Source organism: Vombatus ursinus, unplaced genomic scaffold (assembly GCF_900497805.2).
Source record: "Vombatus ursinus unplaced genomic scaffold, bare-nosed wombat genome assembly UNPS02014773.1, whole genome shotgun sequence".
NCBI lineage: Eukaryota > Metazoa > Chordata > Mammalia > Diprotodontia > Vombatidae > Vombatus > Vombatus ursinus.
Genome location: NW_020954551.1, coordinates 7,280,714 through 7,306,270, shown reverse-complemented (window position 1 = coordinate 7,306,270; position 25,557 = coordinate 7,280,714). Strand labels below are relative to the sequence as shown.

Here is a 25,557-nt window from a genome sequence, read left to right as displayed (position 1 = left end):
ATCGGAGGCAAACAGACATAAGGACTCCTGGAGAAAAGAAAGGAAGGAAGGCAGGAGCCCAAGGAATGGAATGGGCATGTGGAAAGATGTTTCCCATAAAGTATGGCAAGTCACTGTTGGGGATGGGTTTTCTTGGGCCAGGAGGCTCTTAGCCTTCTATGGAAAGACCTGTAAGGTAGGATAAAGGAAGTAAAGATAAAACATCAAGAATTTCTTCTTGATGACAACTATCCACTCTATAAAATATACATGGTGTAAGTGGCAGCTAGGTGGTTTTGGTGTAGAAAATAAAAGAAGTGGCAACAGGAAGAACTCAGTTTGAATCACCTCAGACACTAGCTGTGTCTAAGCAAGATACTTTATCTCTCTGGCCTCTGTTCTTTCAGCTGTAAAATGGGGTCGATAACAGTACCTGCCTCATAGGGTTGTGGTATAAATCAAATGAAATCATACGTGCCAAGTACTTTGTAAACCTGAAAGCATTCGATAAATGTTAGCTACTTCTTCAGATCTAGATTTGTGTCCTTTTGCTATAGTTCATAACACCACATGTCTATCTGTATATGTTTGGTATATGCTTTTATGTGTATATATTGTTTCCTCTTCTAGAGTGCAAGCACCTCAAAGGCAGGAACTGTCTTATTTATTGTGTCCCCAGCACCTAGGCCAGTGCCTGGTCCACAGAGAGTGATGGATAGTTTTGACAATCTAAATATTCCAGGGATCTGGATAGGATTCTGTCTATGTGGGCGCTCCAACTGGCAAATAAGACCACCAACCCCCTACAATTTGGAAGATTTGGTCTTTGGGTGTTGCCATTGCTGCCTCTAAGGACTGATTCTTTTTAAAGCAATTCTGAATTGCTGGCCTGGAATTGTCTTGCTCCATGAAAGCGGAGGTGGAGATAAAAATTCCTAAAACCTTAGAGCCACAACTTTCTCTTTCAGGTCATCTTTTTCCTCCAAGCAGAGCAGACCATTTTTACCTGCGGGTACAGAATAAGAAAACCTCAAGATTCCTGACTCTAGAGGAGGGAAATGCTGCTATGCAACTTGGAAAAAAACCTACTCAAAATGGATCAAATCAACCAAATGAAAGGTAATTTTGCCCAATTTCCAAGGCTAACATCTGCATATTAAAACACTCAGAGCCCCCATCCCTAACTTTACACATGCAAATTTCTTTTGTTGTTAGCTCACACCTGACTGCACTAGAGACAAGAAATACAAAAATCACAGGTGCCCCAACTCCAACTGGAAATGGTTTTTTTCACTGCCTCAAAAAATACACTACAGATGAATATGCTAATAATTTTAAAATGCACCCAAACAAAAACAAAATGTGCTTTCACGACCAAAGAAAATCCAGGCAAAGAACAGAATATTCAATATGAGAATGACAGAAAAAAAGAAAAAAAAAACAATACACATTTCTGCATCTTATCATCTGAATTACTCATTAGTATTATCATCACACACTCCTAGACCTAGAGGTAGAAAAGACCTTAGCCAGCTTCTAACCAAACACTCTTATTTTACAGATGAGAAAACTGAGATCCAGACAAGGTAAGTAAGTTACCCAAGGCTACAGAGATGGTGTCAGTCGCAAATCCTCTGCAAAAAAAAAAAAAAAAAGTAAATTTTTCCACTGCATTACCCCATTGTCAACTACGCGAAGGATTGTCTCCTTAATGACAAAAGACCAGATGCTGAACCACTCAGAGAAGGAACAATTAGCAAATGCATGGATTATAATTCTGCTTGCAATACAATTTCAACAATTTCAGTGTGTTTTTGTTTTTAGGTAAGGGGATCAGAGATAGAAAGGTAAGGGAGAATCTCAGAGGCTTGCTAATCCAGACACCGAATTTTACAAATGAGGAAACTGAGGCCCCTGAGGTTAAGTGACTTGTGTAAGGCAACAGAAGTTACAAGCATCAGGGGAAGGATTTCAACACAGATCCTCTGACTCATTCTTCTAATGAATGCTATCAAGTTCTCTTCTCTAAACCAAATAGTTTCATGTGGGCAGAGTTCTGGACTTGGGAGTTAGGAGAGGCATCAATTTCGTGACCATAACTCATCACTTAACCACCCTGAGGTTCCATTTACTCATTTTTAAAATGGGAATAATAATACCTAGAGTATATACTACGATAGAGTTGATGGGAAAATCCGGCATGAGATGATGCATAAAAAGTGCTCTGCAAACATTACAATGTTATAAAAATACCAACTATTATTATTAGGGTCCTTGAACACAGAAGGCAGTTAATGGTTATCATCATCATCATCATCAATCATCATTATCTTCATCATCATCATTATTAAAATTTATCAGCTGATCTTTCCTCCACAGTGTGAAATTCAATAATTGAGAAAAATCAAACCCATTTCTATTAACAAACTTATGTTCATTTGTTCCTCAGTAATCAGAGTATACCTCCAACTGGGTCCTCTTTAAAAGCTTTACAGAGTAACAGGAACAACCTGTTCTTGAAAGTTACGCCTGGCTGACAGGATCCACCAAACTGAAATGGCTTGGTGAGGTGCTGTTTAGTCTAACCTCTAACAACTAGATGAGGCAGTGTGGTACAGTCAGAAAGAGTACTTGACCTTCAGAAAGAAGACCTGAGTTCGAATCTCATCTTTAACACTCCCTTGACTTAGGGAAAAGCCAGCTTCCCAAAGTTTCAGTTCCCTCAATTATATAATTGGGGAGTTGGGCTCAGCTACAGCCTCTCAAGTCCCTCCCAGACCTAAAGCTCTGATCCCAAGATCACAGCTACACGTTGATTACATTTTTTCAGCTACAACAACTCTCAAAGACTAAGTTGTAGAAGAAGTTGTGATCTCTGCTACGGGCAGAAAACATGACCCCTAATGACAAAATCACAGATTCTTGATATGTCATTCAAGGGTAATATGGACATATCCACCAAAGTCATCAGCAACTTTCTCATGCTGGAGATGCCTCCTTCCTGTGGCTGTCTGTTGTGACTGATGAGTCCTTGGCCAAGAGCACCATTTCAGGAGACTCACAACTGCCTTCACTTCTCGCTCTTACCCTCATTCTCTGACCTTTTGGACTTCCTTAACAGAAGTACCCTTCCACTTCCCTTCACTCACAATGCCTCTTTATGTGTTACATTACCCCCTCAGAATGTAACCCCTAGAAGGTAGGGGAAGTTTCCCTTGTATTTGGATCCCTTCACAATGCTCCCTTAACGCACAGTAAGTGCTTAATAAAGGCTTAATGTATTTAATCAAGTTTCAACCAATTACCATAGAATTCTAGATCCAAATGCAATCTTACAAAATAGGTAAGTTCAACCCCTCCTCAAAGCTAGTTACTTCCTTTTAAAAAAATACATTATACTTAATTTAAGTTTAGCTACATAAGCTTATGTTCTGTCAGGGGAGAGAATATCATTCCTTGAGGGCAGAAACTGATTCACTTGTGATTTTATAACGTTGGTATTTAGCACTGTACCAGGCACATAAGAGGGACCCAATCAATGCTTGTCGACTGAGCCAAATTAGATTCAGTCCAGACTTCAAACTTGTAGAAATCTTTTGAGATCTGCATTTGTTCAATTCAATATTTTAGTTGTCTCTCCCACAACGTGTCTTGTGAAAATGTGATAAGCATGGAATTAGTGTCTTCATCTCTAGCACTAATAAAGATGTTCCAGAGAATGGATATGAGGACAGACATCTGTACCAATTTCACAGGGAGTCTCACTCTAGGTTGGCATTTTATCCTTTTAACAAATGTGATAGTCATGGAAGAAAGGTACTAACTAACCTCATTTTTCAAGTAAACTGAGGGTGGCTAAAGTCTCTTCCAGCTCTAAAATCTATGATCCTCTGTAGCCTCAACATCTGCATGTGGGAAATGAATTCAGGTTAAAATAATCAAGAATGCTGAATCCTTGAATATGTAAACAAGTCACCAGGAAGTCTGCAGGTCTTACATGGAATACAGTGAGGTATATCAGCTTTGCCTTGGCAATGGTGGTAGAGTTTATAAACTCTGGTCTATTTTTTAGCACAAGCTACTAGAGTCTCTTCCTCCTGCCCAACTCTCTGTTTCATCAACTCACCACAACACAGACTTTCTAAATCATGTAACAGGGGCAGCTAGGTGGTACAGTGGATACAGCACTGGCCCTAAAGTCAGGAGGATCTGAGTTCAAATCTGGCCTCAGACCAAACACTTGACACTTACTAGCTGTGTGACCCTAGGCAAGTCACTTAACCCCAATTGCCAAAAAAAAACAACCAACCAAACAAAAACAAATAAACAAACTAAATCATGTAACAACAGAAAGTGATCCCAATCTTCTGTGCCTTAAGGATGGAGATGATGGAAATGATACAAAAGGAATGACCAATCAGGACACTTCAAGTTGGACTGAGAATTTATGGTGTATAATCCATTCCTGGAACTACAAATGGGTTTCAGTTCCAGGTTTATAGCTAATCCATACATTGAAGAGGTTAAAAAAAAATGAAAGTTAAATGGAAATCAAAACATTTTACAATTAAAGAATAAACCAAGGCACTTAATATCTTATTGGCAGAGAGCAAAGATTCAAATATAAACAACCTGTGGGCTCTAGCAAAGCAACAGACTCAGCACCCTAAATTTAATCAATTTTAAAACTCTCAAATAGTTGGAGAAGAGCAGCACAGCAATTCCATGGGATGGCCATGAATCATGCTATTGATTTTCAATATCTTCTGTGCAGAAAATTAAATTATGCAAATGCTTGCCTTTACGGATCCTTACCTTAATGCAAGATTGCAGACTTGCTTATGTCAGCAACTTAATTACAACATTTAAAATGGCGCATGCTAACGAATATATGTAGTCTGACTCTCCAGAACAGGCAGTCCATATAAATCTGACTGCAGTTATTATATGAATAATAAGAGAGAAGCAAGCATGTTATACATGGATATAATTCCACAGAGGAGGAGGTCTGGCAAAATCCTGCCGTGGTTTATTAAGCTGAAGAGGTTTGTCAGCAGAAAGCTCAGGCTGGGATTCTCCTGCATTACTGCACTACATGGAGTACAAAGATGTACAGTGTCATATAGATATATTACCAGGATATGACAGCATCTTTCATCTTCTCGAGGAGTCAGTTCTCTCTGGTTTCATTCGGACCATAACACCATAACAGAAAGATCTCATTTTATGTTTTCATTCTTCTTAAAACTTAACCAATACCAACTAACACCAACATTTTAATTGATAAAGTGCAAAACAAAAAAGTAGATTGTATATGAAATTCTGAACTCCAGTAACAGAAATATCCAAAAGATTTTCCAAACCATTTCCTAAGGCCTGAATAGCATAGTTATAAATTGTCTCTTAGTAGAATGAAAGCTCCCTGAGGTCAAGAACTGTTCACTCTCTAGTTAACTGCCTTGCACATGGTATGCCCCTAATAAATGTTCTTAAACTGATTTAAATGGAAAGAACTTTAAAAAGTGGGTGCTCAGACCTGAAAAAGAATATGTGAGCACCTTAGCATCTCTCAATGTCTTTGGACGAGTTTAAGGTCAGCCTAAGATCAAAGAACCAAAGGGAAAACTAACCAGACGTGCTGGTATATGTCATTGAGCTGGGAATGCAAGGTAGAGCTAGATGAGATGCTGATAATCCCAGAGGAAAATTAATATTCATGAAGTCTAAAACCTTTCCAAAGCTATATTTCACATTTTCTACTTCCATCCTAGAGCAAAAAAGATGTAGATATTTTCAGCCAAAAATGTCCAGCATTCTCTGCCAAACCCTTCCATGTTGGGGGGAAAATGCTAAGAGAGAGAATCTCTGAAAGAGATCATTCCAACGTGTATACAGAATTTCTCAGAACTTCTGCGTACCTGTGTATGCAGGTATGTGTTTGTGTGTGGTGCTGAAGGTCTTTTGAAGGTAGTGGACTTACATGTGGGTGCCCATGTCTGACTCTACCTCTAGCATGGGTTCAGTCTCTCTCTTTTTTACTGGTATACTTTCAATCTGTGATTTAATTTAGGAATCAAAGCAGTTTGAAAGACAATGATAGCTCATTTAGTGCATTTGTTCCAATTTGCATGCAATGCTTTGTTTAAGAGATGTTCAAAATCCTCATGAAAATACGGTTAAGGCAGATGTGCCACACAGCTGCTTCTAAATCCCTGGCCTAACATATGTGTATACATCCATAGTACATAATGTGTGTGTCTATCCCTAGTATAACATATGTGTGTATACACATGTTATACTGGGAATTTAGAAACAGCTGTGAGGTACCTCTGCCTACACTATATTTCCATGGTGGTTTTAAGAAATCCTTACAAATGGTATCACACTCAGATTTGAACACACTTAAAGAATGAACTGTCAACACTGTCCTTCAAAATGCTTTACCATTTTTATGTTAATTCAGAGTATGAAAGTACACCAAAGAAAAAGAAAGAAATCATAAAAGACCTCTAACACACTGATGGACTAGAAGTAATGGGGGTGAAGGTAATAGCTGTTATTTTACTGAGCTGGTTATTATAGATGTTTCATCTATTTCTGACTAGCAGTTTTCTTTCAAAAATGTGCACACTTCAACCTGCACTTTAAGAGACCAGGTCAGTACTCTGCCAGTTTTTGCAAATGGACCCACATGCTACGGATGGCCAAGCAGATGGCCAAGACACAGAATGGCATCTAACAGAGAGATGCTCCATTTTATTTGGACATTGACAAATTGGAATGTGGTCAGAGATGGGCAAACCAGATAAGAATGGGAATAAGTATCCACAACATTTCTCTCATATATGTTATATCTCCACTCACAAAGACACCATCACCTGATTCTGAAGCTAATCACTACTCTTTGCAATAGACTCTTAAATGGATGCCTTGTCAGTAGAAGGTTAGATTATAAAGCGTAATTAGTCACTTCCCAAGGGGTTGGCGCTAAGTGGTGCAGTAGAGAGAGAACTGGGCTGGGAATCAGGTAACTCATCTTCCTGAGTTCAAATCTGGCCTCAGACACTTAACTAGCTGTGTGACCAAGAGCAAGTTACTTAGCCCTGTTTGCCTCAGTTTCCTTATCTGTAAAATGAGCTGGAGAAGAAAATGGCAAACCCCTTCAGTATCTTTGCCAAGAAAATACTAAATAGGGTTACGAAGAATCAGACAAAACACAACACCAGAACAATAATCACTCCCCTAAAGGGAGAGAAACCTATAGGCTGCCCCAGAAAGTACACTCAACATCCTGGTCAGATGAATTGTTCATTTAGGCAATGAAACAGCTCCAAAGTATCTGAATCTCAAATGAGAGAGAAGGCTAACTGCAGACATGGCATACTCTCTCTACAAGGCACAAAACAGCACAGTACACAGGCAACACTGCTCCATGGCCCAGCACAACCCACTGCTGTCCAGACTCACATTGATAGAGATGTTACCATATAAGCCTGGATTAAAAGAGGTGAAGAAGCCAGAAAAGAATAGACAGGGAGGTACATGATAATTGTCATCAAGAGTATTTGAGAGGTTGTAATAAGGAATAAGAATCAGACTTATTTTGTTTGTTCTCAGAGGGCAAACCAGCAATGGACAAAGTTACAGAGCTAGGCAGAAGAAAAGGCTGACTTGCAATTGGAGTTAAGTGAAAGGGGCCTCAGTTGCCTTCAGAGAGAAGGGCGTCCTTATCACTACAGGTCCTGAATCAGGAGCTGCAAGGATGAGGAAAAGCAGATTGCCATCCAGATGCAGAATGGATCAAATGTCATGGCAAATGCCCATTCCAGCAGAGAAAGTCTATGGTTCTGAGAAATCCAGGGAAAGCATTAGAAAAATTTGAAGAAGTGCATTCAGAAATAAAAAGAGAGACTGGAGTCTTAATCCCATGTGTCTCAGGAAGAGACATGACGATTGCTGGAGATGTGATACTTATTCTTTGCTTTAAAACACTGCCTCGGGGGACAGCTAGGTGGCACAGTGGATAGAGCACTGGCCCTGGATTCAGGAGGGCCTGAGTTCAAATCCAGCCTCGGACACATCACACTTACTAGCTGTATGACCCTGGGCAAGTCACTTAACCCCATTGCCTAGACCAAATAATAATTAATAATAATAATAATAATAATAAAAACAAAAAACAAAACACTGCCTCAGGCCAAGGGTTCTCAACCTCTTTTTGTATGATGGGTATCTTTGACTGTCTGGTGAAGTCTACAGACCCCCTTTCAGAAAAAATATCCTTAAATGTGTAAAATAAAATATATGTGATTATAAAGGAAACCAATTACATTGGACTTTAGTTATCAAAGTTTTTTTTGTTTGCTTTGTTTTTTTAATGAAACAAATTCATAGACCTTAAGTTAAAAATCTCTGCTCTAAGGCTTCATATTTAACAGATGAAGTCCACTGGAACCTTGCTATGTATGTGATTTCCTGCTGTAAAACCAATCAGTCAAGAAGCATGTATTAAGCACCTATTATGTTCCAGGGACAGTGTTAGGCCCTAACAATATAAATAAAAACAATAAAACAGTCCCTACCCTCAAGGATCATGTAATCTAATGGAGAAGCACAAGTACACATATAGCATACCTCCAAGACTTAGCACTTACCTGGAACACAGTAGGCATGAATGCTAGGGGGGCAACTGACACAGATACACACACACACACACACACAGAATACGTATAAATCTTTCTTTGTTTGTTTTTGTTCAGTCATTTTCAGTCATGTCCAACTCTCTGTGACCCCATTTGGGGTTTTCTTGACAGAGATTCTGGAGTGGTTTGCCATTTCCTTCTCAAGCTCATTTTACAGAGGAGGAAACTGAAGCAAACAGGGTTAAGTGATTTTCTAGTAAGCTAGTAAGGCCAGATTTGAACTCAGGAAGAGGAGTGTTCCTGACTCCAGGCTCAGTGCTCTATGCACTGAGTCACCTAGCTGTTGTATGTGGAAGGCTAATAAAGACAAATAAATACAATGGAAGAAGGGAAGAAGACCACTAGCCATTGGGGAATAGGATAAAATTAGGACATGGGCTGTGTCTTGAAGAAAGAAAGGCAGTCTATGAGGCAGAGGTGAGGAGGGAGTGAATCCCAACCACAGGAGATGTGAAGGAACGGTAATGGGCATCGTAAGAAAGGGAGAAGGACAGTTTAGTTGAATTGCAGAATTTGGTAGAGGGACTAAAGTAGCTGGAAAGACAGGTTGGGGCCATGTTATGAAGGGCTTTAAAAGCAAAATAGAATGTACATTTTATCCTCCAGGTAAAAGAGAGCTAATGGAGTGTACTGAGAAGAGGAGTGGCGCAATCAGATGTGCTCGTGAGGACTATCACTACAGCAGTTGTGTGGAGGATGCCCAAGAGTACGGAGAGACTTCAGGCAAAAGCATGAAGTAGAAAGCGAGTCCAATAATCCAAGCAAGGTAAGATGAGGGCCTGAACAACGGCAGTGCCCACACGACTAAAGAGTTCAGATGTAAGAGATGTCATGGACTCTTTCAGATGAAAATAATGAAACTGATGATCCTAATCATGGTAATAATGGTGCTGACGATGATGAGGGGGAGAATGATGATGAGGCAGCTAAGTGGTTCAGCGTGTGATAGGGATGGCCCTGAGTTCAAATCCAGTCTCAGACACCTACTACCTGTGTGGTCCTTGTCAAGTCACATAGTTTCTGCCTCAGTATTTTCAACTGTAAAATAGAAATAATAATAGTACCTACTTCCTAGGGTTGTTGTGAAGATCAAACACGAATTTTTGTAAACTATTCAGCAAGTGCCTAGCACACAGGAGGTGCTTAATAAATGTCTAACAAAAGTAATAATAATAGCTAATATTTATGTATGTTATGTACTCTGACCTGGCATGCTACCCACTATGCCACCAGATTGAGCGACTAATGATAATGATGACAGCAATGATGGTGACGATGGCACAAAATGGTAATATTCATTTATATTGCATTCCAGAGTTTTAAAGTGTCACGAATACATTATCATTACAATATTTCAACGAAACATATTTTTGTATCCCAGAACTTAAGGATAGTACTCTATCTGTTCTATTTTTTAAAGTAACTTTAAAATTTCAAGATGTTCTATTTTATTATTGGTCCAATAGAAAAATGTGGAAACGAATCACTTCCTAGAACTCAAAGCAGCTTCAAATAATAGTTTCTGGTCTCCTCGACAGCCTACTGTAAACTCCTGGAAGTCTATTCAATTTGTCCCTGATACTGAAAACAGACTGATCAATGATGGCTATGGGAAACATATTTGAAATCATTACTGTGATTGAAGAGATAGAACAGATGGCAAGAGTCACTGATTCTGCTTCTTGTTGTTGAATTGTTTAAGTTGTATCCAACTCTTCATGACCCCATTTGGGATTTGCTTGGCAAAGATACTGGAGTGATTTGCCATTTCTTTCTCCAGCTCATTTTACAGATGAGGAAACTGAGGCAAACAGGGTAAAGTGACTTGTCCGGGGTCACACAGCTAGTGAGTGTCTGAGGCCAGATTTGCACTTAGGAAGATGAAGCTTCCTGATTCTAAACCCAGCACTCTATCCACTGCACCACCCAGTTGCACATTGATTGTGCTTAGGAGAACTAATTTTTGTGCCAGGGTGTAACTTTTTAAAGATTGCTTTAAATGTAATTCATTAAAATAATCAATGACTCCTCCCATTCCTAAAAAACAAACAAACAAACAAACAAAAAACCAGAATCCAGATTTCCATAATGGCCAGGGGATAGTTGAAAAAGCTATTTCCATATCTTACAACTACCTGTACAACAAATAATTAAAAGATACTGCACAGTCACTGAAATCTCCAGCTAGCCTAATTTTCTCTCAATTCTAAACACCACTCACTGAAGAAGATTAAATCCCAACAAGAGTCCAAAAGGAATAAATCTTTATCATTTCCACAATAGGGAAAACTATCACATTACACTTAGAATCAATTAGTATTCTGACTGGCTTTCCATTTCCTTTACATCAATTCCATTAATTAGAGTAAAATATACTGGTGAGTTTTCTAAAAAGAAAAAAAAAAGTAGAAGCAAGTAGTGTCTTCATTAATATCCATTTCACCAGAAAAAAAATGCCCTTCATCGTAATATTAAACCAATCTCAAATACAATAAAGGACAATAACATCAACTGTATTTTTAAAATCATATTTAAATATTCTTTAGAATCAGAAAGAGTGAATCCAATAGCAAAAAATCTCAGACAACTAATGAAGCCTTGTTTCTCAAGAATCTTTTTTAAGCTTATAGGCTATTCAACCCAAAAAGAAATAGTTCATAACAACCTAACATTCCCAAGAGGAAATGAAACCTGAAAAGGTTTTGTTAGAGCAAGTTAATCCAGTTATAGCCCAGGTACTCACTATCTCTTAAACGAATTGACAATCATTGTAAACTAGACTAATCCCACAAACATCAGCCAAAGCAACTCCACTTGTTTTGAATTGGGCTGCACTAAAGGGGATGGGGGAAAAGTAGGCATTTCTCTACTGTTAACTTTGTCATATAGTAAACTAGAGAAGAAAGTTAAGGCATTCCAATGGAGAAAATAAACACTTCAAATGAAAGCAGAGAAAAAACAGACAGAGAAAACAGATTTATAATGGGACCCATCATACTTTTGTGATGAAGATGGAGGAAAAATAAAAGTGCTCGATCAATCCATTCCTCCTTTCTCTTAGACAACTTATTTTTTTCAAGAACTAAGCTATTTGTTTCAAATACTTTATCGACACCTGACAAAACTCATATGACAAATGTTTCAGGCAAACCAGTCCCATTTTAAAACTGTAAAACTCTGAAAAACAGGCCACAAGACCACAGGACCCCATAGTATATCCAAATAATTTGAAGTCTTGCCAACTAGAGGAATTCAATTCAAGAAGCATTTAGCATGTGTTAGGCACTGTGCTAGGCACTTGGGTATGCTCTTCTAGGAGCTTCCAAACAATGAGAAAAAAAATGGCGCCTCGTATACTTAAATTGTAGCAATAATTTCTCCAAATTTACTTTTACTATAAAATTTAATCAGATTCGAAGAAGGCATCATGGTACAGTGGAAAATGTAACAGGTCCAAAAAAACCTGGATTCAAATCCAGCCTACTCTGTGTGATCCTGGGAAAATCACCAAAGCCATACAGGTAATGGTATTAGCGATGGGATTTGAACCCAAGTTCTCTGACTCCAGAGTGACTCTTGCTACTATATCATGCTCCCTCCTCAAAAGCAGGCAATTAATCACTGTTACTGAATAGAACTGAACTGAAAGCAACCCTCAGTTTTGGTTAAGAAGTACCAGGTTTGAAAGACTAAAGATGCCAGTCACTTATGATTATAGACATCCACTGAAATACCAGGTTCAAAGTGTTCGCTTCTTATATTCTAAAGGGGGTTTCCCAGAGTAATATCTCCTTCTGGAAATCAGGTATCACAAAACAGAGGCACGTTAACTAATGTCAGATGAATTTCAGTTCTAGGCAAATGTCTAGATTCTAGAGTCTAGAACATACTAAGAAGGAAAATGCTTTGGAAAAAAAACACTTAGGAAAACAATGATAACTAAGAGCTAGCAGTACCTGGCCCTCAGTAATCATCTGTGCGTGAAGTTTTTGCACAAACAAAGCCAATGCAGCTAAAATTAGATTAAAAAGAATTAACTAAAAAAAAAAACAAAAACAAACAAACAAACACAAAAAGACTTTGCAGCAAGTTTCTCTGACGGGGTCTTACATATCTGAAATTCTTCTTAAGGAACCGACTTATATTTACAAGAGCCTTTCCCCAACTGATAAATGGCCAAAGGATATAAACAAGTAGTTTTCAAAAGAAATAAATCTTTTTAGCTATCAAAAAATGTGAAAAATATGCTGTAAAACATTAATGGTGGGAGAAATGCGAAACAGAGCAATTAGGAGGTTCCATTTCACACCCACCAAATTGTCAAAATTGATTAAAAAAAAATGAAAATGTTGGAGAGATTATAGAAAAACAAACTGATTAATGCTCTGTTGGTGGAGCTATGAATTGGTCCAGCAGTTCTGGAAAGGTATTGAGAACTATGTCCCCAAAGTTGTGGCCTGTACATATACCCTTTTAACCTAGAGATACCTCACTATGCCTATTCTCCAAAGTGATTAAAGAAAGGAAAGGATTCCCATGTACAAAAATATGTTTTATTTTTTAATGGCAAAGAACTGGAAATTAAGGGGGTGCCTATCAGTTGAGGAGTGAGTGAAAAAAATGGTATATAAATTCATGAAATATTTGTTACACCATAAGAAATAATGAAAGGGATGCTCTCAGGGAAACCTGGGAAGATTGTATAAATTGATCTAAAGAGAATAAGCAGAAGCAGAAAAAGAATTTACGTAATAACAACAGTATTGTAAAAACTTAAAAGCTCTGTTCAGGCCAATGACCAATCACGATTCCAGAGGCCTGATTCTGAATGAACCAGTTTACCCAACTCCTGACAGAGAAGAATTGGATTCAAGGTGTAGACAAGACATAGATTTTCGGACATTTGTTTTTCTTCCCTATGCACATTAGTTACAAAGGTTTTGTTTTTGTCTGTTTTCCCCAAGTGGAAAGAGGGAGGTGGGAAATATTAAAAAAGGGTGAGCTTTTTGGTTGAAAAAAATTAAAAATAATAGTTGATGTCAGACTGACTTTAGTTCCTTTTTGGGGAGGTTATTAAACTAATAGAACAAGGGGATGCCAAACTGAACGGCAATAAATCACATGACAAAGTCTCCCAGGATGTCCTTGTGAAGAAGATGGAGAAATATGGACTGGAAGACAGAATAGTGAGTCAAACTTAGAACTGTTTAAATAACTGACGCACAAGAATAGTGACTGAAGAAATCATGGCCAACCTGAAGAGAAGTCTCTAGTGTCGTGTCCCAGAGATACATCTTTGAGCATATTCTGTTTGACATTTTTATGCAAGGATAGAGGAGGGCCCACGTATAAAACTGACAGATGACATGGAACTGGAAAAGGATAATTAACACACTGTATGACCGAGCTGGAGTTAAAAAGATACGGACAAGCTAAAACAGCAGTAAATCTGATAAGAGGAACTAAATGGGGAAAATGTAAGGTTCAAAAGTTCATTAGTAGAACTATGGAATGACAGAGGTTTGAGAGTATACCATCAGTGCAATGGGAATCAGTGTGATGGGTCAGCCTAGAAGGTTTATTTGGTCTTGGGTTCCATTAATAGAAGCAAAGCGTTCAGGATGAAGACAGTCGAAGGAGTTAACCTATATAAAACACTTTGTCAAATTTAAAGCACTATATGGGTTGTCCTACTATATGGTAGTGAACTATATGTTCACTAAGACTTTAGTCTTAGTGAAGTTTTAAGGTAATTAAGTTTTTTATTATTATTAAGGTGATTAATGCCTTGCACTCTACCTTGACCAAATCACAGATGTAGTATTTGGGTTTGACTACTGGTGTCTCATTTTAAGAAAGACATAGTAAGATGAAGTTTAGGCAGAGAAGAGTCATTAAAAAGGTGACATGACAATAGGCTAAGGAAACTGGGGGTATTCATTTTGGAGAAGAGAAACTAAGGGGTCCTGAGAGATGGCCTCAGGCTACTAAAAGCTCTAGGTCAGAAGCATTAAACTTGTTCTGCCAGTTACTAGAGGGCAAAATTCAGAGCAATGGGTCAAGGCTGTGGAAGGCAGATTTCCATTTAATGCAACAAAAAGGGCTGTCTGAAATTAGAACACCCTCACTCTGGAAACTGACCATCACTGGAGGTCAAATCAACAAGCATTTATTAACACTTATCATATTCCAGGTACTGTGCTCAGTTCTAGGAATACAAAAACAAAAGAAAGACAGCCCCTGCCCTCCACGAGCTTATATTCTAATAGAAGAAGAGTAAGGAAGCTGAAAGGGGAGGAGGGGAAGAAAAGGTACCTAGTCCAGAGAATTTGGAGCAAAACTCAGAGAGGAATGAAGACATGGCTGGGCTGGGTACCTTCTTTAAAAGGAGGTTCTGGGGAAAATGAGCCAATCAGAGTAAGGGACCACAGGGGTAGAACTTAATTACAATGTGAAAAGTTCTGGGACAAAGAGAACATTCAGGGTGAGAAGGCTTCTATGGCAGGACAGAGAAAATCCTAACAATCAGGAATGGAACCCAGAGAAAAGAAGCTGAATACTAAATCAATAACCATCAAATGAGAAGTGGTCTAGATGACTCTGAACGCTCGGATGCTATTGCTCTAATTCCATTATGTAGCGCTGAATGTACTGCCAAAATCTCATCCTCAATTTATCCAAACTGAAGTCTTCTTTCTCCAAAAGCTTGAGGCTCCTCTTAAATTTCCTGTGTTTGCTGATGGAACCCTCATTCAGACAATCACCCAAGGTCAAAACTACAATTACCCTTAAGTCTTCTCTCTCCCAATCTTCCCCCCCAAAGCCAATCACTTGTCAAGTTCCTTAGAGTCTACCCCAAAAAATAATTCCTCTACATACCCCGTGTTCAACTCACACTGAGACCGTGTACTTGTGCATTCCCATATCACTTCTTTTCTAGACTGTTGTAATATCCTGCTTAAAAGTCCTGCTGCCTGCAGCCTCTCTGTCTCCTATTCATACATCACATCGCTGCCAAGTTAATCTTCTAAATTCATCATCTACAAATCAAACACCTTCCACGGGGATCTGGAGAAAGACGCACACTGATTCATAGCCAATGAGACTACAAACTGGAAGAATCATCCTAGTCTTGAAGTACGCAGTAAAGGATAAGAAAAAAAGAAATCAGTCTTTAATCCTATAATTCCCTTGTTGGGATTATACCTTGGGAAGGTTATCAAAAAGACAAAAAGAGTAAGGATTTTATTCAAAGTCTGGGTCATTGAAAAAGCTGGAACCTAAATGTCCAACAATATGGGAGTGGTTGAATAAGTTGTGGTTCATTAATGTAATGGAATGCTATAATGCAATTAAGATTGACATGTAGGAGGAATATAAAGAAATCTAGGAGGATTTTTATGAAATAATACAAGAGGAGGGAGAGGTGGGTGGAGGAACAGAACAGAACAGAGCACATCCTAACGAGGGCCACATCAAAGGAAAAGTAAATGAAAAAACAAAGAAATCTTGATGGAAGCTTAGAGAGAGTGATAGAAAAGTTATGACATTTTAGGCACTTACATTCATTTATCTAAATGTAAACAATGGCAAAGCAAGTTAAAATGGTTATATTGGTGATTAAAATTAAGTTGATAAGAAGCCATTGAAAATGGAAAAGAACCTTACCCAGTTTCCCCTTGAAAACAGGATAAATTACAGATTCCTAATTCTGATATTCAAGGCCCTGGGCTTATTCTGCCCTTTCCTATCACAATGCATCTTCACAACTCACCCCCACCTCCAGGTCTAAAATAGACATCCTGGACACACATATATAAAAATATTCACAGCAGCTCTTTCTGTGGTGGCAAAGAAATGGAAATTGAGGGGAAACCCATCAATTGAGGAATGGCTGAACAAGTTGTGGTATATGAATGTAATGGAATACTATCATGCTATAAGAAATGATGAACAAGCAGACTTCAGAAAAACCTGGAAAGACTTGTATGGTCTGATGCTGAGTGAAGTGAGCAGAACCAGGAGAACGCTGTACACAGCAACAGTCACATTGTGCAATAACTAAAATTGATAAACTTAACCATTCCCAGCAATACAAGGATCTAAGATATCTCCAAAGGCCTCACGACAGAAAATGCTATCCACATCCAGAGAAAGAACTATGGAGTTTGAATGCAGATGGAAGCATACTATTTGCTCTTTTTTTTTTCCTTCTGTTTTGTTTTGTTTCTTCTTTCTTATGGTTCCTCCTATTGGCTCTAATTCTTCTTTACAACATGACTAATGTGAAAATGTTTAATAGGAATGTATATGTAGAGCCTATATCAGATTGCATGCCATTTTGGGGAGGGAGGGAGGGGGAGAAAATTCAAAACTCAAAAGCTTATGGAAGTGATTGTTGAAAACTAAAAATTAATTAATTAATTTTAAAGAATTAAAATGAACACCCTGGCATTATTGAAGTCCTACTCTTCTGCATGACATCATTCAGGTGTCACCTCCTCTGGGAAGCATTCCTGGATCCTGGCTCCCAATCACTCCCCAAGTAGAAGTGATCCTCCTTTTCCAAATCTCCCATGCTCCCCTTTTCTCTCTTTCTCTCTTTTGCTTTTTGTCTTCCTGATCCTAGTGCTTAGCATAGTACAATGCCTGGTGACTTGACTTGTTAATACATCTCGCTACTCGATTAACCTTTAAATTTGTTTGAGGTCGGGGCCATTTTTTTTTTCACATGCACTCTGCACATAACAGGTATTCAATAAATTAAATAAAGCTAAACTGAACTTGGTACATTTCTTCAGAATAGTAGAACAGCTGCCTTGGGAGGTAGTGGTTTACTCTCACTGAAGGTCTTCAAGCAAAAGCTAGATGACCACTTCCTGGCTATGACATAAGGGTGATTCTGTGTCAGCATGGATTGTACTAGAGGGCTTCTGAGAGCCCCGCTACGTCTTCATCCACTGAGCAGTCACATGACACAGTAGATAGAGTGTTGGACTTGGAAGTCAGGAAGACCAGAGTTCAAATCCTGCCTTAGTCACTGACTGGTCATGTGGCCCTGGGTAAGTCTCTTAACCTCCGTTAGCCTTAGCTTCTTCATCTGTAAAATGGGGCCAACAACAACCTTGCAGGATTTTTTGTGAGGATCAAATGTAACAATTTAGGTAAAGCTGCATGTAAGCCCCTTTAAGCCTTAAAATCCTACATAAATACTAGCTTTTAATATCATTGTCATCATGATTATCCTAATGATTCTAAGTAAATTAACTTCCCTGGTCCTCAGTTTCCTGATCTGTATAAAATGAGGAAGTTGCAGATGTCATCAAGGGTCCTTTCTAAATCAAGATCTATGATTCTAGACTTATGGCTGAATTGTTTGCAGGCTCATCTTAAACATTTTATTGATGAGGATAACTGAGGCATAGGATAATGTGTCATTATCCACAAATTTGTGGCACTGTGATATCAGCACGTGGCCATGTGACATTAGTGCATGGCTATGTGACATTAGCATACGTTTCTCAAAGCTATTATGACTCCCAAGATAAAATATCATACAAAGCACATTATAGATCTTAACGTAATACATAAATATATAAAACACCATTATTCCTATCCTTTGAGAAAAACATCAGACAGCAAACAGAAGACCTTCTTTCCTCAACTGCTTTCAAGCTAAATTTTCCAATTTTTCCAGTTTGCCTAAACTCCTGGCTGAGTGTCCAGGCTCACTTACTAGTTAATTTCCTGATTCCTGAACGGCATTCATCACTACTCTTCATGGCCAAAGGAAGCCTATGGCCTCCATTTATAAAAACCTCCCTGGGATGTCTTTCATTGAAGGATCCCTTCAACCAACCACGTTCCTCCATAGGTCAGCTGCGTTTGCTGTATTTCGCAGCCTTTGATGTTAGAGCAGGTCTAATCTGGTTTGCTAGGTACACGTACCGAGGGACTGCCAAGGTAGCTTGGAGGCACTCAGAGGCCTTGATTTCCTGGCTCTAACAACCTCTCACAGCTTATTGCCTTTTTTGGCTATCCATCCTAACATCTTCCCACTTCCAAATCCTCCTTTCAGCTTCGGCGTGATTTATAACTCCTTCGGTTTCCTCCTGACAATGATCACAGCCCTAGCTTCTCTGCGGGTGGTAAATCTTACATGTGGGCAATGTAAAGACCTGGGCGGGTGCAGTCACTGTGATCTCAACGGTAGGAGAGTGCTGAATTCCCAGCAATTGGAACTCGGCTTTTAGCTTACAAAAGGAAAGGGAGATGTATATTGGACAGGAAGTATGTTTTCTGAAGTCAAATATTACCTCCTGCTACTACTGATGCTACTACTACTACTAATAATAATAATAACAATAGCATTGTCATACTGTTATAGCATTAACATCTTAGCAATTATTAAGTATTAATATGTTACGTTATGACTGTATTTATATGGTATGTTAAGATTGGCAAAGCGCTGTACATCACGTTTGATTAAAGACAAATAAAATAAATTGAACCCCTCTTCCATGAGACAACTCATTGAACACTTGAAGACAGTTACCATGTCCTTCCTGAGTCATCTCTTTTTCAAGCTTAACATTCCCACATTCTTCCACCAACCTTCATGTCACAAATCAACCTCCTCTGGAACACAGCACCTACACAACCATGAGAAAACCACTCAATTCCTCACCTTTAAAATGAGGGGGAAAGATCAGATAGCTTCTGAAGTCATTTCCATCTCTTGATTTATGATTCTATGACCTTTCTGGGGCTGATTACATACTACTCTCCTATATGTGCTAATGTTTTAGCCGTCATGGCCAATTTGCCATTACCACCAATGACATTCTATCCCCCACCTTCCCATCTTCCACATCAGGACTATTCTCCCTCCTCACCTCTTGAAACGTCTAGCTTCCTTCAAGCACAATCCTTATGACATATCCTTTGAGAAAAAGATTTCTCTGATTTTCCCCAGTTGCTGGTGAGCCTCGCTCAAAACAACTTTATATTTGCTATTTATATTTTGTATTTATTTACTTATCTGTTTGCAGTATTATATTCACACAAGAGAATATAAGCTCATGGAGGGCAGAGATCATTTTGTTTTTCTCTGTACCTTCTTAGCACAGAGCCCAGCACATTGTAGGCTTTTAATAAATGCTTCCTGAATTGAACTGAAAATATAATACCAATGGTAAAAATCAATTAGATACACTGTATCCTCAATATAGACTGCAGCCAAGTTCAAGAACTTGGCCTCCTTTGCCTTTTGAATGATGGGTAGTATCCCTACCTTTCTGGAGACTACATTAGAAAGAAAGTCCTCTTCGGAGAATGAGAACACGGAAAAGAAATGGATCTCCAGACAGTCACTGCCTAAGCAAAACACCATGGTAAAACACACGTGCCATTAGTTTTGTTCCAATCCACACAGACCTGGCCCTGGCATTTAAAGTATAAATAACCAACGCACCTCTGTAAAGCCAATATTACCCAGGCAACCACTCTTGTGTCGCTGGCCAGCATGCCCTGCGGCTACGTTACCTTCATTTCTGTACCTAGGAATCTTTGTTCAGTGGGCCCGAATGCTCTGCACACCTCTCGTCTTCCTCTTCTCGTCCCTTCCTGATGGGGGAAGGTGGTGGGAGAGAAGAGTGCTTTGCGTTGTGGCCTTCCATGTCAGAAAGAAATCATTAGGGGAAGTAACTCACCTCCTGGTTTGGCCAAAGAGTGGTTATTAACTTAAAATAGCTTGGCCTCGCTGTTCAAGCTCCCTGCAGCTCACTTAAAAGGTGATTGCAGCCTTAAATAAGATGGTTTTATTTAAAAAATTTTAAAAAAACCTCCAAAAGAAACTACTTGCCTCGTTAAAATTACTGCAGCACTAACCATAGTCAGCTTTAACTAGAGGGCTACAGAAATCCTTTTTCAAAGATGTACATGTGTGTAAACAGACACATACAGATGTGTATACATACATACATATACATTCATATACACTCTTCATTAATGTCTACATATACACACATGAGTATGTATTTATGTGCGTATATATGTATACTATATTTTATATGTATAAATTTTTATAGTTTTGTATGTATAAAATACAGAATATACATATTATATACATATATAATATTATACTTATCTGTACACACATATATATGTATGCATGTGTGTGTATGAAAGTGCAGCTGTTAAATAAAAGTGATCGCTTGCCATTAGCAGTGCTTTTTAAACTCTTCTGACAGTCTAGCGATTAGGCTCCAAGCTCCATCAGCGGAGTCAAACGAAGAGAAGGCTACATGACGTCAGAAGGCTCCTCTCCAGAACCGTAGAGAAGTTGTTTCTTTGTCTCTTTGTCTCTCTTTCTCTCTGTCTGTCTGTCTCTGTCTCTCTCTCCTCTAGGAGTTATGGAGTATTTTTAAGGTATGCAAAGCAAAGCTTTGCAAAAATTATCACATTTTATTCTCCCAATAACTCTAGGAGATAGGTACTATTATTATACCCATTTTACAGGTGAGGAAACTGAGGCTGGAAGAGGATAAGTGATTTGTCCAGGTTCTCACACAGTTAATAAGTGCCTAGGGATAAATCTGACCTCATGTCTTCTTGGCTCCACATTCACTGCTCTAATTACTGCAGCATCTAGCTGTCTCATGTGTCTCATTTTTCAGATGTTGAAAAGAGAGAGATACAGGGATTCCCAAGGTCACACGTATGACAGATCACAGAGCTGGAAGAGAACCTTAAAGGTCATCGAGTACAACCGGGCTTAGCAAAAATGCGTAGCACACAGAAGGTGTTTAATGAATGCTTACTGACTGTTTGAGTCACTTTACAGATTGGTAGATTGAGAACCAGAGAAATTAAATGAATTGCTCAGGGTCACATGGGTGGTAAGCACTGTAACTGGGATGTGAACTCTGGGCCAATGACTTCAAATGCACTTTCCACAAGTGTCTCAGCTCAATCTTCAACCAAAAGTATGTTGACCTTTGGCCAAGACATGATGCAAATACACAGTTGTCCAGACCTTTCTTGCTTTAATTTAAAGGCTTTAATTTGTTTTTATTTGGCTGAAAGGAAGGAGCCATAGTGGTCAGAGTCCAACCTTTGTGACTTTCAGTCCTCACAGGCAAGTTTTAACCACATAACTTCAAATCACACCTCTGACGCTTAGCGTTTGTGTGACCTGGGTCAAGTCTTTGTTCCCTCTCTGGGTCTCAATTTCTCTATCTGTAAAATGAGAGTGTTGGGTTACATTCCTGCGAGCTCCCTTCCATTTTCAGATCCACGACCCTATAAAGTGTTCCCTTTTCAGATCATAATGATCTCTCCAATTAATCAATCAAGAAGTATTTCTTAAAACACCTACTATGTGCCAGGCACAATATGCAGCACTCTAACATAACATTAATTTTGACCAAAGGATGGCTCAACATTGGGCAATTTAATACACCACAACTTGCTCGCCACTGGTGGGTGGGGTGGCGGTGGGGAACCTGCAGGGATAGCTCACGCCCCAGATATATATTTTTAAAACACTGACTTCATTTTTAGGAACGACCTTTGCCAGATCAATGATAATTATCTACAAGGCTGCAAATGGAAGAGAAAGAGTTCAATGCATAAAAGAAGCAATCTATAGAAAGCCTTGAGCTCTCTTCACCAACTGTGTGCATGGATTATTCCTGAGGCAGATCATTTTTAGGTTAATCTATTCTCTGGTTTTAAAAAGGTGTTTCCACACTGGAAACCAAATGGTAAGAAAACAAAATATGTGCTGTCCCTGGCACACATGGCTTATTCCAGAAAGTAGCAAACACATGGTCTCTCTGTCTCTCTCTGTCTCTTTCTCTCTCTCCCCCTCTCTCTCTGTCTCGCTCTCTCTCTCACTCACTCCCTCTCTCTCTTCTTCCCCTCCCCTCCCCTCCCATTTATAAATTGTCTGGAACATTTGTCTTCCCATCTGAAGATCTGTACTGAGGCTCACAGAGGATTCTTGCTTCAGAGTTCTTATTAAGGCAGAAAGTTCCTTCCAGTTAAGGGAGGCAGAAGTACCTCATGGCAAACCACAGAAGAAGCAGGCAAGTAGGGCTCAGGATGTCGAGAGCAAATAAAGAATTTCTTTAGAGGGAATATTAGAAAGAACAAGCCAAAGATTCTTTAAACACGCATCACCCATTTCAATGAAAATAAAATTTGCTCTTTCAGTTGCTGTTTCTAATATATCTATGCTTTGAGGGTCTTGCATTTCACCAGTGGGGGTCCTGACTCTCCTAGTGCAGATTACAGTGCTTCTCTGAGGCAGCAGATAGTCTGCAAGGGCGACTGACCAGTGTGAATGCTGATAGCCCCCAAACAGGAAAGAGCGCTGGCACGGGAAATCAGATGACCTCAAATGAAATCCTAGTGCCAGGCACCACCTCTCCAGGCTACTGCTCTTCACTGGTAAAATGAAGAGGTTAGATGAGTTGGCTTCTGAGGGCCCTCCCAGCTCTGGGTCTAATCCAAGAGAATGGAAGCAGGACAAGTCATTTCACTTTTGTCCTTGTATGCCCTGAGCCCAGATTGAGCCTCGCACATACAGGAGCTCAATAAGGGTTTGTTAAATTAAAATTGGTTTGAGGACTCTTGGGGTTAGACCTGTCATTTCACTGGTATGGGGCATTAATTCTTAACCTTTTTTTGTGTCATACACCTCACCCCTTAGGCAGTCTGCTGAAGCCCTGGGATCCCTTCTCAGAATAATGCTTTTAGATTCATAAGAGTTTCATAGGTTTAAAAAGAAAACCAATTATGCTGGAATTAAGTTATCAAAATAACTGTTTATGTGTATGTGTGTATATCTATATTCATATATAGATGGATGGATGTCATAGACCCAAGGTCAAGAATCTCTGATACAGAGCATAGGTTCAGTGGAACATTTTCCTAATCATGTTCTTAAATGTAATATAATATAATATAATATATGATATGATATGATATGATATGATATGACATAATATAATATGACATAATATGATATGATATATAGAAAGAGAGAGAGAAAGAGAGAGCTCTTAAAGGTTGACAAAACACTTTATACTGATTATTTTATTTGATCCTCCCAACTACTTGGGGAAGTAGGTGCTATTATCACCATTATTATTCCCACTTTACAGATGAGCAAACTGAGGTTCATTTTATGTGTTGGCCTGGGATCACACAGTTAAGAAGTCTGAGTCAGGATTCAAAACCATGCATATCTTCCTCACTCCAAGACCAGTAGTCTATCCACTACTCCATTGTGTATTTACTGCCATTAGGAATTAAAAAAAAAAAAAAGGAATAAAGCCTTGAATAGATTACATTCTAAAACAGCCTCACAAGTTCCAGGATTTTCTGTCAGTATTAAACCAATGCAGTTGGGTGGAGGATAAAATGTTAGACCTGGAGTCATGAAGATCCACACTCAAACCCAGGCTCAGATACCTGAGCAAGTCACTTAACCTCTTTCTGCCTCAGTTTCCTCATCTATAAAATGGGGATTAAAAGAGCACCTACCTCACAGGATTGTTGTAAGGATCAAATGAGGTAACCAGTGTATACAGCACTTTGCAAAACTTAGTGCTCTTTATAAATTCTAGTTGTTATTATTATATTATTATTAAGACAGTGGTCTAGTTGAAAAGAACTTTGTCCCTAAAGTATTATCAGTAAAGGAGAAACTTTGGACTGTCATGTGTTTAAATGAGTTTCACATTGAAAGCCACCAAGCTGTAAAAATTCGTTAAGTATAGCAACTTACTATATTTTTTTATAGTAAAAAAAAAATTGCACAATGCTTAGAAAGACAGTTTTAACACTGGGAAGGCATGATAACACCAGCTAGCTGTTGAGGAAAAGGGTGAATTCACTAACACTAAAATAGAAAGAAGAATAAGCTACAATGGACCAATTTTCATATTTTAACTGAGGCCTCTAGATATATTAGGCAAAGTCTTTGGGGTGAGGCTGAAAAGCCTGCTGGGAAAATATGTGCAGAAAAATGCTCATTCATCTAAAATCTGTGAGACAACTTAACAATTTTAGCTTAAAGACAAGCATAGCACTATCAGGCTCAGATTCATTATGCCTTGAATGGAATTCTTTCTGCTAATGCTCTTTTCTGAAATATAAAATGTGACCTATGAGGCTTCTCTCTCGTAATCCTCCTCTCCTGTTCCCCACCTCAACCACTCCTGAAAATGAGGTGAATTCAATTTCTTCCTCTAAGCTCAGACTACAGCCAGCCCCACTGAAAGAAATCATCAGACAAAGGCATTGGGGACCATTGGCCCAGGTCATTCATTGACTTCTGAAAGTGAAAAGGCAAAGGGTTGTCAAAGTTTTAAGAAACCCAACAATTTGGCCTTGAAGAATATCAAGGGCTGTCAGCCTTTTCACTGTCATGTGAAAGGGCTTGAGGTTTTTATTTTTTAATATGAACAGATAAGTCCATGTAAAAGTGTATCTGGATAAGAGAAAATAATGACTAATAAAACACACTGCTGGAAATACACATAGCAAATCTTCCTCTTCTCTATCCCATCTCACCCTAGAATTACTTTGAATTTTTTTTGTATATCTTTTATATTTATCTGTGTATGACATTGTTTGCCAACCAGTTATTTTTTTATTTACTTATCTCTGTAAGAAATTGTTTTCCAATCAATAGAAAGTAAGCTCCCTGAGGTCAAGGATAGTTTTATTTTTGTCTCTGTAACCTGCCACTTAGCATGGTACCTAGAATGCGGCAGGAATGTATTACATGCTTGTTAAACTGAACTGAATTTGTCTTTGTATCACATAGCGATATTTTGTATCACATAGTACAGGGCCTAGCACA

At 38.8% G+C, this 25,557-nt stretch overlaps 1 protein-coding gene across 2 annotated transcripts in view; it reads right to left on the bottom strand.

Annotated features, from left to right (window-relative positions):
• Nucleotides 1-25,557, bottom strand: part of PTPRG (protein tyrosine phosphatase, receptor type G) — a 790,321-nt gene that overhangs the window by 614,006 nt on the left and 150,758 nt on the right. The gene's annotated exons all lie outside the window — the stretch shown is intronic.